We start from the raw sequence: 13,212 nt of genomic DNA, 5'->3' as shown, positions 1-13,212 counted from the left end.
TTCTGTTCTACTCGAGGTTACGGATTCCGACGATTAGGTATACTTGTATACTTTTGAAAATACTTATATTTTAAAGTATACTTTTAGTTCACAGCATTTCGGCCCCTTAGTGTTTATAGTCTTATACCATGTAAGGTTTGCTATACTAGTTCACTATAAACAAGGGCTCTGATACCAATCTGTCACACCCCGAAACCGATGGCAGAAACGTTCTGGGCGGAGGACGTCATGTAGTATCGCAACCAATGTACATAGTAAGCATAGTAAACACAAAACATTACATTACATATGACTAATTACATTTGTTTGAAAGCAAAGTGTTACAAAAGTTATACATACATACATACATATACATATATATATACATATACATATATATATATATATATATATATATATATATATCATATGAACAAAAGTTAAGACGAGTCTTCTATACACTCCGTCTTCTCCCAAAAGATCGTTGTGTACCTGTCTAATGTGGACCTGAAAATACAAGCAGTTTGAAAATCAGCATAAAGCTGGTGAGTTCATAAGAGGTTTGTTTTCTGAAAATGTACGAGTTTCCTTTGGTTTTCCGAAAAAGTTTGTTATCCAAGAAAATCTCATATTTTCTTATAAGTAAATTTTAGTTATCCGTTTGTTAGACGATCCGGTTATGTACAGTTTGTTATCCCAGGAAAAACCCTTATTTTCCTTAAAAGTTTGTAGTCGATTATCGATTCTGAAAGTAATGTACAAGTGTCTACCATACTTTATGTATTCGTGTGATGTTTCCTAAAAACTTGTTTATCCTTGAAAAGTACATTAGTTTTAACACGTATATAAAACTAATAAAAAAATATTCATAATCTAAATTGTGAGTTCCATAACCATACTATAGACTGGATAAAGCTCGAAACAGGGGCCAGTATCTTTTTATGACTTTTGTCACCCTTGAACCTTTTGGTTCGACTGTAGCTAGCAGCCAGGTGCAGGGTTGTCAATCCCGTATAGATCTATACATTCAAGTCACATTCTCCCTCCAAGAGATTCTGGTTACGGGGGTAGTCCTACACTCTCGTAACTAGGGGGAGTGTTACAAGGACATGTCTCCAATCTTAAGATTAATGAATTAAAAGATAATAAAACAGGATATTCTATTTTATTAGTCCTTCACTCTCGTAACTAGGGGGAGTGTTATCAAGGACTTGAATAAAGTTATAAGTTTAATGTTACTATTCCTCCACTCTCGTAACTAGGGGGAGTGGTAAAGTTCTAAGTTTAATGTTATTAGTCCTCCACTCTCGTATCTACGGGGAGTGATAAAGTCCTAAGTTTAATGTTATTAGTCCTTCACTCTCGTATCTACGGGGAGTGATATCAAGGACGTCTTAAAGTCTAAGGCTCATGCTTTTAACAATAATGATGTGGAAATTCATTTGTGAGATATAAAATATAACATTTTAAAACGAGTTTCACAAATAATATGACAGTCTACTCTGCAAGTTGAACGATTGGTTAATACAGTTTTTCAGTGTTAAAAGCATACGAAATATGAAATAGATCAAATGAAATCATAAGTTTGAGTACAAGATTTCCTTGTACTTTTGCTTGTATTCCCCCCTGAAAACATTGAAAACATGGAAAAACGTAGGGGTATGAACCCACCAGTCGAGAAATGTGTCGGCTTAGGATGCTAAGTGTCAGTTCAAGGCTTGAAAATGCACGGGGTTCCTATGTAATATGAAGAGATACACATGTGTATCTAATTAGACCCTGAACCACTAATCAAATATGAATAAACACTTCGAGATGCGAAAACACTTCAATACAAGTGTTTGGAGTGATCCGGGTGGCATCTATGGATGTGTATGGCTTAGATTTGGAGTTTACTCTTCAAGAGTAAACTCTTAATGGAGCTTACGGCCCAAATGACCAACTCGCCATGAGTTTACTGCCGTAAAATCATGGTGGGGTGTTCTTGGTTGCTAAATGGCCTTATAACAATTGTGGGGTAATGATAGGCTTGGTTTTAAGGCATTGGAATGGAACTTGGACATCATAGGGACCATTTGAGGAGTTTACGGCAGTAAACTAGGAGTTTATGGCCGTAAACTCTTATATACCCATTCATAGTGTGTTTTGGTGGTCCTAGGTCAATCACAAGAGTTTCTAGTCCAATATACAAGTCATAGGATGAAGTTAAGGCACCATTTGACCCATTATTAGGAGTTTACGGCCTAGGAACCCATCATTGGGGGGTTTACAGTCGTGAACTCCTTAGGGGGGGGGGGGGGGGTTCTATCAATTTTAAGGTCCCTAAGTCATTTGTGGTTGCTTTTAGACTTTATTCCAAGGCTTAGGAGGTGTTTAAGGGGCATCTTAACAACTTAAAAGGTATTTACGGCCCATGAAAGGGTGTTTACGGCCCAAGCGTGTTCTTGGGCAGTAAACCCATGTTTACCCCTCAAATGTTAAGCTTTTGGTGTTCTAAGTCCAGTATTGTGAGCCCCTAAGTCAAATCTAAGCTCCAAATGTGGTTTGGAAGGGTTTTAAGGCTCAAAAACCCCATTTGTATGAGTTTGCGGCCCAAGGGTGTTCCAGGGCCGTAAAATCATGTCCTTGGTCTTATTTCATGATTTAACCATGAATTTGCAAGCTCAACTTGCTCATCTATGAGTTAGGAAGGATTACATACCAATTTGGGGCTTGAAATGGGTGATTTTTGGATCAAACTTGAGTTTCTAGTAAGAGAGTAGAGAGAGAGAGTGGAAAAGCTTCAAATGAAGTCCACCCAACTTTAAATAGGGTTTGGGTTTGGAGATCGGTGGAATTCTACCCAATACTGATGTTAAACGGGTCTTTTGGTCGTACCCGATTTAATTGTTTATAACCCGAAGGAATAAAACTAAAATTTTTCCAAATAATAATTTGGGGCGTTTTCATGTGTTTCTAATGGATTTGGACACTCATGAGGTCATTATAAAAGTCTCAAATTAAATGACCTAACTCAAAATGTTAGCGGAAAATTTGAAAGATGGACGGGTTTCGCTAACGGGAATGGGTTATCGTGACGGAAAAAATTTTGGGTTGTCACAATGATTAATAGGAATGAAAGCACCATTGATAAAAGCCAATTAGAGGAGGCTAGTCTTGCAAGAGACTAAGAAAAGAAGAGTCACATTTTGAAACATTTTTTTAATATCATTCATGTCGCACCCCCAAACCAAGGATGGCGGAAACGTCCGGGGGTGGAGGACTTCATGTAGAGTATCACAACAATGAGTATAATAGTGCTCAAAGTAAATACAACCAACACAAATATAATTGAAAATGTTACATCGAAGCACATGTTTACATGATTCACATCAGTTACATTATAATACGAAATGAACTGTTTGACGATTTATCGTCCCATCCTCAAAACGTTGTTGATTTCCTGTTTTCACTGAATTCCTGAGAATACAAGTAGTTTTGAAAAGTGTCAACACAAAGGTTGGTGAGTTCATAAGGGATTTCGTTAGAAAAGTAAATCGTTTTCCTTGTAAAAGCGTCAGAATATGTATCCAGAAAATCCTATATTTTCTTTAAAATCTGTGTAAGGTAGTCTTATGACTGAAGACCAAAATGTATAAGTAATCTTTCTTATTAACAGAAAATGTTATGTATTTAAATGGACATGGACATGTTTGAACTAAATGAAATTTCTATATGTTCTCAGGTTTGTTAATACATTATATATACGTAGTCCTAAATTAGAGGACCGAGTAATAACAAGTATTGACTATACTTAAAAGTATAAATGTGGTTTCAAATGATGTGTAGTCGTAACTACCAAAACCAAAAGTGTACAGTAATATCTGTACTCATAGAGATAAGAAGGTGATTTTAAATCGACATAAAACTCATTTAGGTTTTAAAAATAAAATCCCGTAAACTTATGGATTGTTCCCTATGTGAGCCGTTGTAATCATACTATGACTATGTGAACCTGCCACGACGTTCTCAGTGTCGCGAAAAATAAAATGACATTTGTCACCCGTAGACCTGCAGGTCCAACTGTAGCTAGCAGCAAGGTGTGGGGTGTCAATCCCAATATAGATCTATATACAAGTATCACGTTCTCCCTCAAGGAGATTCTGATTATAACTACCAGGAATTATATTCCCGCACTCGGACGTACGGGGAGAGAGAGAGAGAGAGAGAGAGAGAGAGAGAGAGAGAGAGAAATAGAGAAACTCACAATATAGGATAACAAGTTTACGTTAAATGTGTGTGAATATAAATATTTCTTGTATGAATGTACCCTTCTTGTACGAGTGCGCAGAGTGATGTATCATAAACTATACCTATTATAGTTTATCTAAAATGTATGTAATATGTATGAATCCTTTTATGGAAATGTATTAGTGTTGTGAATTTATCAAACCATAGATTAACTTACGTGAAATGTGTGCGAATAGAAATCTTTCTTATATGAATGTACACTTCTGGTACGAGTGCGTAGAGTAATGTATCATAAACTATACCTATTATAGTTTATCTAAAATGTGTATAATATGTATGAACCCTTTTATGGAAATGTATTAGTGTTATAAATATATTCAAACTATACTTTTTATAGTTAAATAATACGTGTTCCAAAATGAATGGATAATATTTAATATGAATGTCTTAGTTTCAGTTCATAATGATAAACTAACTAGGAAGCACATTCAAACATTAAAACTTATGATTATACACTTTGCTCAACATAATACAAAGTGTTATGATATTTACATGTTGTTGGTAAAATTTAGCAATTCTGCCCTGTTTTGGAAAAATCATAGAAAAATCATACGAAGTCGAAAACTAGATCCGTAAATTCTGAGAGTTCACAAAATGTGTCTAGTTTTCTCATAATTTTTATCACAATTTATAATGACCTCTAACTTGGGTGAAAAAGTCCATAATCACAGACTGGTCCGGATTGTTGTTTGAAGTGATAGGCAGTTTTGTAAAAATCGCCATAAATTGTAGAAAAATCGTATGGAGATGTGCAAGTAGCCATTTTAAAGCTAAAAACTTGAACTATTTGCACCTTGTACAGTTTTGAAAACAAAAATATTTAAGATGCCCAAAACAGTCCGTGAATGGAGTTGAACTTTTCTGATGAAGGCTGTTAGAGAAATTTAGTTATGTTCTTAGTGTTTTAACTTGTATTCTCCCCCTGAAAACTTGAGAAAACATGAAAACGTAGGGGTATGAACTCACCTTGAGTGATTTCAGTAGATGATTGTTGAAGAATGGAAGTGTTTAATTCAAGAACACTTGGAGATGCCTTGAAGGTTTTCGAGAATCTAACATCATAGTTAGGGAGTTTGTGTGAGCAACCAAAGATTTGAGTAGAATGAAGTGAAATAATAATAGAGAGGATGAATTTTTACTTAATAAGTGTGGAAGAACACTTGAATCCAGCCTTGGATCTCGAAAATTTGTGTAGAAGAGTTTGAGAGAAAAAGTGATGTTTGTTACTTAGTGGAATGAGAGAAATGAGAGAAAATGAGGAGTGTGGTTGATTGTTCCAGCTCAAAAACGTGGGAGTGAGTGAAATTTGAGTGTAAGGGAACATTGAAGTGACATTGGTAAGGTGGGGAGGTATGGCTGGTCATAGAGTGGGTGTGGGGTGGTTGCTTGTGACTTTGATTTTTTTTTTTAACTTGCAAGGCACAATGGAATATATTACTCCTATAAAGGAAATTGACTCAATCAAGGACGATTTCACAATTAAAGTTCGGATCATACGTCTTTGGACTCAAAAGTCAAGAACAATGTCTTATAATTGTCTATATCCCATTTTTAGTTTAATTTTCTAAATATATGTGTGGTTGTCTATGTGTGTGTATCTCTTTAAAAATTCTGCAATTTCATCATTTTATGACCCCCATTTGCGAAGTTGAGTATTTATTTCCAAAAATGCGAAACTCCAGGGACAATATTTGAAATCTTCTGTTTTCTTCCCCAATTCGCATTCTACTGTGAAATACTTCGCATCTTCATTCTTACACCCTTCGCATCCCTTCGCATTAATCACCTTCGCATTTTAACCTAATTAATCAAATGCGATTCACAAAATTTTTCATTCCAGATGCGAACACAGTTTAGTTCTTGAACTCCAAACTTGCGAAATCGAAAATTCATATGTTGAACCCATATGCGAATATTAACCCAATTGACTTCAAATTGATTCATAGATGCGAACACTCGATTGTTTTACTTTCGCAAAATGAGCATCAACAACTCCACAATCGAGTTTTTAAATTCTTGCAAACAACAATTTCATAGTCCTTGACTTCGCGTTTTTCTTCACGAATCATCCCTCAATCATCAATCCAATTGCGAATCAAAAACTCATATGTTCTTGCTTTATCGATTCATCGACTACACTCATACAAATGCGAACAATACTCAATTTCAAAATCGATTGAAACTTATAGCAAAGCTAAATCCAACTTCGCATTAATCACCTTCGCATTTTAACCTAATTAATCAAATGCGATTCACAAAATTTTTCATTCCAAATGCGAACACAGTTTAGTTCTTGATTAGTACGAAGGCTTAGGAAATTTTTAACACAAACTTTTCTCCTGTGATGTTTTCCCATTAACATAGCAAGTTATACAATACGAACATAACACTAACCCTAATACACAAGGTTAGTTGAGCTGACCGGTTTGACTCGTTGACTTTATTTGACTTTGAATTGACCAGAATTTGACGGTTGTCACAATTCATAATTCTCATATGGAACAATACATGAATTAAATAAACAAAAACTCCTAAAGTTAGCTAAAATTGAGGAATTATAAATCATGGCCTACTGGTGGTGCTTTACTGGAACATAAAATAAGGAATAATTTGAAAGAAACTTAACATCATGGCAAGAGAATATGTCACTAACTAAACTATATCGTATCACCTCTCACCGCAATCCGACAAGTCAAATCCTTGATGATTATGTTTTTAACTCAACATGCCCCATCTTAACACTCTGGCGATGATCTTCTCAAGTTCATTAGTTGGGTACAAATGCTTCTCCCTCGGTCTAAAGCACACATTTGATACATTATTGATGGGAACATGAATGATCCCAAAATTTGGGTCAGTGTCTGGATTTGATATTTGGTAGGCATTCGTTTTAGATCTAATGGAGCATTCAACCAAAAGAACATATACAACTCTTTATTTTGTCTCTGAAACTCAACTATGATGTCGAGCATGAATTTTTTGATCTTTGCATAAGGAAATATTGTAGTGTTGTGGGTGAACGCTCAGTTCTCGAAGTAGTGACCGAGAGTGAGTAGGTCATGGGTGTTAATCAAATGGAAATTTGCCTCAGAGATAACAAGTCTAGTGTCATTAACCCTCGTTATGTGAAATTGATAATAGTATTATGAATTGTAGGAGTACAAAGAACAAAGTAATTCACTTATTTTATCATCAAAATTGGATGATATACACATGTGTTATATAGCCGAGAAAGATACTAGAATAATGAAACTTAATGAAGACTCCTAATTAGATCCTAACACTAATAAATAGGAAATACTTGTAACACAAGGAAACTTAGAAAGAAAGTAGATGGATGCTTGTAAACAGATGCTTCTCAGCATCCTCTCTCAAGTTGGGTTGTGAAGGTCATGAACACCTAACTTGTTGTGTAAGAACAGAAAATGTTGTGGACTAAGCACTTTAGTAAATAAGTCTGCATGTTGATGTTCTAATTTGATTGCAAAAAATTGAATTTCACCATTCATAACCCTTTCTTGAACAAAATAACAATCCATTTCGACATGCTTCGTACGTTCATGATAAGCAAAATTAACAGCAATATGACAAACAACTTCATTATCATAAATCAATGTCGTAGGACCTTGTTGACCAACACCTTTGTCTTAAAGTAACCATCGAAGCCATATGAGTTCATAAATCGTACTAGCCATGGCTCTATATTCTGCCTCTACTGAACACCTAGAGACTATCCTTTTTATCTTTGTTCTCTAAGAAACTTGTAACACGTATCTTGACTGTGGTCACAACGTGACACATATATAGTCACGACGTGAGGAAGGCTGCAACCCGAGTCCATGTTCTTTTAGGTTTACATTCATATTTAAACCCCATTAACTCGATTTTATGGTTCATTATCATCCTCCATCAACCTCATACCTCATAAAACCCTAACCCTAATCCCTCTTTGTGGTTTTAGCTAATCTTTGGTGGTTTTGGTGCTCTTTGAAGGAAGTATAGGAGAATTGGTGAAATTATCAAGCAAGCAGCATCTTCTCATCTTTTATTTCACCTTTTGGACCATTCGTAAAGATTCAAGCTTCTACCTTTGTAGTTTAATCTCTTAGATCTGATCTAAGTTGTTTAAGCCTTTTTTTGGACCATTGTTTTGATTTGAGTGAAGGGATGGAATAAAGTTGGCAACTTTATGGTACTCCTGAGTCCCTAGAGCATCATATCTTATGGATCTAAGGATTGGATGAGGTTTGTGTAGCTTGCATGAGTTTTGGTCACTTTCTTTCCTTTTAACCTAGATTGGATAGAGGACATGCATGGAGCATGTTTGTCCATAAAGTTTACATTTTTATGAACCACAAAGTCCCTTAAAGCTTTCTGGAGAGTGGCAGTTGAAGACTTAATGGATTAAGGACTCAAATCATTAAGTGGTTTTCTCAAACTGGGCCACGATGTGACATTGAGGATATCACGATGTCACTGAGGATGATTTCGTGATTATATTGTCATATTATGTTCACAACGTGACCAAGGAGGGTCCAGGGTGGGGTGATTGTTGAGTGGTGTTGGGTATTAGATGTTGTGTCATTGGGCTTTTTGTATAGTCTGTTATGTAAAGGGTGTGGGTCTGTCCATCCCGTATTTATTTCTAGGGTTAGAGTATTTAAGGTGCATGCATGCATCGTATTTCAGTTAACTCCGATATTATTCTTTAACGCTAATCACACCTCTACAATAGCAATTCTTTGTCGAGTTCTTCTGAGGCGTGACTTTTAATCATTCAATACATTTTGAATCATCTTTGTGTTGTTTACTTTAGTCTGTTTGAATCTAAACGATCTTTTCAAGGATTTTTATCCTAAAAATTCGTATCAGAGCAGGAGATTATGTAATCTATATGCATCTCTTTTGTTTACAAAGTTATTAGGGTTTCCGTTAATATAGGATCTTGTTCAGTCGTCTTCATAGTGCTTTTGACAGCACACAGTGATCTTGATATTACCCTATAAACTATCTTAGTTTACAAGTCTAATTCATAATAGGTACCAAAGTCATATCATCATGCAACACGACGATTCTCAAATCAACTCTATCAATATTTCCAGTAACATTGGATCCATAACAAGGATCCCAATTCTCTTTCCTTATTAGTATGAAGTTTGGGCGCTTCACTTTGAAGATGATGTTTTTGGTTTGGAGGACAATAGCTATCTCATCTGGGAAGCTATCACACTTGGGGAATTTGTTCATACTGGAACTAGAAGGGTTATTTAAACCTAGAAGGAATATAACCAGCTGCTCCTTGATGTAAAGGATGTTCCTCAGGATGAGAAAGAAAAGCTAATCAATAGCGTTAAAGCAATGAGGATCATTAGATTTGCTTTGCCCGCTGATACCTTTCGTCTTGTTAGTTCCCATGATACCGCTAAAGCCATTTGGGATAGACTCAAGGAAGTCTACTCCACTGATGCAGATCTTCAGGACTCCACTCAAACCCTCTTGCTTTCTGAGTTTGGTGCTTTCACACAAAAGCCTAAAGAAAGTTTAAGTTTAAATTTCAATCACTACAATCATCTTCTGAGTAAGATGATGAAACATTTCATTGGACGAGAAGTAATCGAATAGAAAGCTACGTTTATGAACGAGCATAGATCTGAATGGAAGTCAGTGGTTTCTACTGTCATGGCGAATAAGCAGTTTAAAAGCTATTCCTTAGCTAAGCTTGTTGGGTTCTTGAAGGCACACGAGAGTGAGGTGACTAATGAAGCGAAAGTTGTTTCTGGAATGGGATCTCTGGCTCTTGTCACGAAAGGCAAGACAATTGCAGAAGATGGATCTGAGTCGAATCAATCTAAATGCGGACTTACGAGAAAGGAGTTTGCTTTAATGGTTTCAAACCCTAAGAGGTTCGCAAGGAAAAAGTTCACCTCAAACAACACCGAAAATGGCAGGGCAGCTACAACTCTGAAAGGTGAAAGAATAGAATAAAAGCACTTCTCAAAAGGGTGAAGACAAAAAGGAGAAGAAGCTCATGGGGGACTCTGGTTATGACTGCAACTATTGTCATGGAAAAAATCATTTGGCCAAAGATTGCATGCTAATAAGGTTAAACGAGGAAAAAGAAGTAAAAGATGATGAGGCTTACCACATGCGAAATCTAGAGGATATTAAGAAGAAAAAGAATGTTAAAAACTCTATGCCTACTTTAATTATGCAGGAAAATGCAATTGAGAACCAGTTTGGAGGAGTTGAGGTCTGGTCAACAGACTCTGAAGATAACAAGGTTCACAGGCCCACACATGGCAGGGCGTTTGTTGTGAAAGAAGAAAGTTCACAGTTTGGAGGAAGATGCTTGATGGTGAAGAATGAAAGGTCATAGATGCAGGGGAGTGCCACTGAGAGTGAAAGAGGAGACAACATCTATTTTGCAACTAGAACAGTTCCTGAACAAATCAATAAGTGTGAATAGCTAATCAACAATGTAAATCTAATTCTTGAAACTCTCAATATACATGTGTCTAGATACGAGACTAAATTAAATGATCTAAAATTCACATTTTCAAGCATTAGTGATAGTTTAAAAAGAACTTGTTTGACAAACTCTAACCTAACTAATCAAATTAGCAGGGTTTCGTGGAAAAGTGATGAGAGGCGAATGCGGATAGAGAAGATCGAGTCGGATCTGTTTAAGTGTAGGGATCAATTAATTTACTTGCAACGAGAGAATTTGATGCTTTTAAAACAACTTAAAATTTTTGTTTTGATTGCTAAAAGGCTTTATTCGAACATTACTCAATTACACCTTGATTGTGAGATTGGTAAGACAATTCACAAGATGATTGATGTGCACAAAAGTACGCACTAATTTTAATATTTAAAACCTAACAAAGTTAACTAACTATGCACTTATAGGCAGTGTACCTAGTCAGATTACAGTATAGCTTGGGTAAGTTGGGTGTCGATCACAGGGAACGATGTTACTAATTAAATTACTTACTATTAAATTAATCTAATAATTAACAAGTTTAAAAGGGGTTTTATCTGGTTTTGCAAGATCAGATGAACTTAAATCAAATTCAATAAATAAAAACATGCTCTTGTTTAGTTTGAATCCACTTCTCCCTTATGGCTAGCTAATGATTACGGATTATTAAGTTGGTTTTTAGTTGTATTAGTAATTTAGTTCTAATTTTACCAATAATTAACTAATTCATGTCAAACCATGTATGTTCACACATAATTAAGCACATAACTAATTATGAATGTAAATACGCTATGTAAGATTTGTAATATAAACGCAATTATAGTCACAATACATGCTCTCTAACACAGCTAAGCTCTGTATATTCTAATTACTAAATAAGATTGGTCAGTCCTAGCTCTAACAATTCAATGTTCATTAAATCAGTAGGTAAACAAGTTCATGCAGTTTAATGGTCACTAAGCTACACATAACATGCAATAAAGCAATTAGAGAAACGAACAATAGCATGCTAGGTTATACAAATCAAACACAAGCAATTTTTACCAACTAAAATTAATCCATAAACATTGAACTATTCATAAGTTTAAAGCTTCATCTAGCTAAACAAGAGTAGCTAGATTCAGCTGCTCATCATAGCAACTAAACCAACACAGCTAAAAATAATGAAAGACATGTTCTTATTTAACTAAAATATAGACCTCTATTCTTTTTGGTGTTTAAAACCCTCTTCCAGAACTCTTCTTTCGCTCTGAATCGTCTCCTGGAACTCTTTCCTTCTGCCAAAAGCTTTTTTTCCGTAATAATCAGGAGCACTTAAATAATCTCCAAAAACTCGCGCCACGTTGTGGCCAGCTGTGCCACGTCGTGGGCTTCAAGTAATCCATATCCTCCAAGGAAATCCTCCGTGTCGCAATGTTTATCTTCTGGAAATCCCATGCCACGTCGTGGGCTTCATCACCACGTCGTGAATTAAGTATTTATCATGATTTTATTATTTTCTTGTCTTTCAAGCCTCCCATGTTCCACATATTGTCACTTTTGGTCCCTCTCTTCGAAAATCCTTTATATTGACTGAAAATAACAATTTAAAGTCATAAGTATCATTATTCTAAACATATTATCAATTTATTAATAAAAATGTACTTAAATATTGCCTAAAAATAGGTATAAATATGGCAATATCAATGATTATACCATTTCTTGAATTAAAGGAAGAGGAAATTGATGCCGATTGTTATAAGTGCGAATCCATCATCTCATCTGATGAAACCTCTGATGCTTACAGAGTTGGACTGGAAATAATTCAATCATACACTAAGTCCAAAAACCATAAAAATATGTTGAAATAGATTTTAGACGAAAAAGACAAAAATCAAATCAAATCTAATACTATACAGAAATTCTATTCATTAAGTGCCAAATTGAGTTCAGAAATAAGATAAATGTTGAAACTGCATCTGAATTCAATGAGGACAGTGAAATGAGCAGAATTTTTGTAGAGGATGAGCTGGATTGCTCAAAGTTTTTTAAAAACAAAACTAAACCTGCGAAAGCGTGATTTCTGAAAATTCAGTTGAGTTCGCACGCATTTCTCAAAATAACCCATAAATTTTAAAAGCGAAAGCAACTGTTTTTCCTAAAGTACAAACTGTACCTAATCAAGTCTATCAAACTAACGGGGTTGAAAAAAAATCAAACTATTGAATTAACATCCATCGTTAATGATGACAACAAAGATGGTTGCGATGAGCACTTCTGGTCAGCTCTAACAGACAATGCAGATGAAACAAAGGGTCTATCAGAAATGACCTCTTGGAAGGTGAAAGGAAGATATGTGGTGGAACCACTAAACAATCATGCAAGTTTTGAAAAAGGAATTCCAAGTGGAACTAAGGATATTCAAAGTGAACCTAAGTCAGTGATGAACGAATCTCATGCAATAAAAGCAAAACCTATGGCAC

This window comes from Lactuca saligna, chromosome 7 (genome assembly GCF_052625555.1).
Source record: "Lactuca saligna cultivar CGN05327 chromosome 7, ASM5262555v1, whole genome shotgun sequence".
Classification (NCBI taxonomy): domain Eukaryota; kingdom Viridiplantae; phylum Streptophyta; class Magnoliopsida; order Asterales; family Asteraceae; genus Lactuca; species Lactuca saligna.
Note: the sequence above shows the minus strand (reverse complement) of the source record.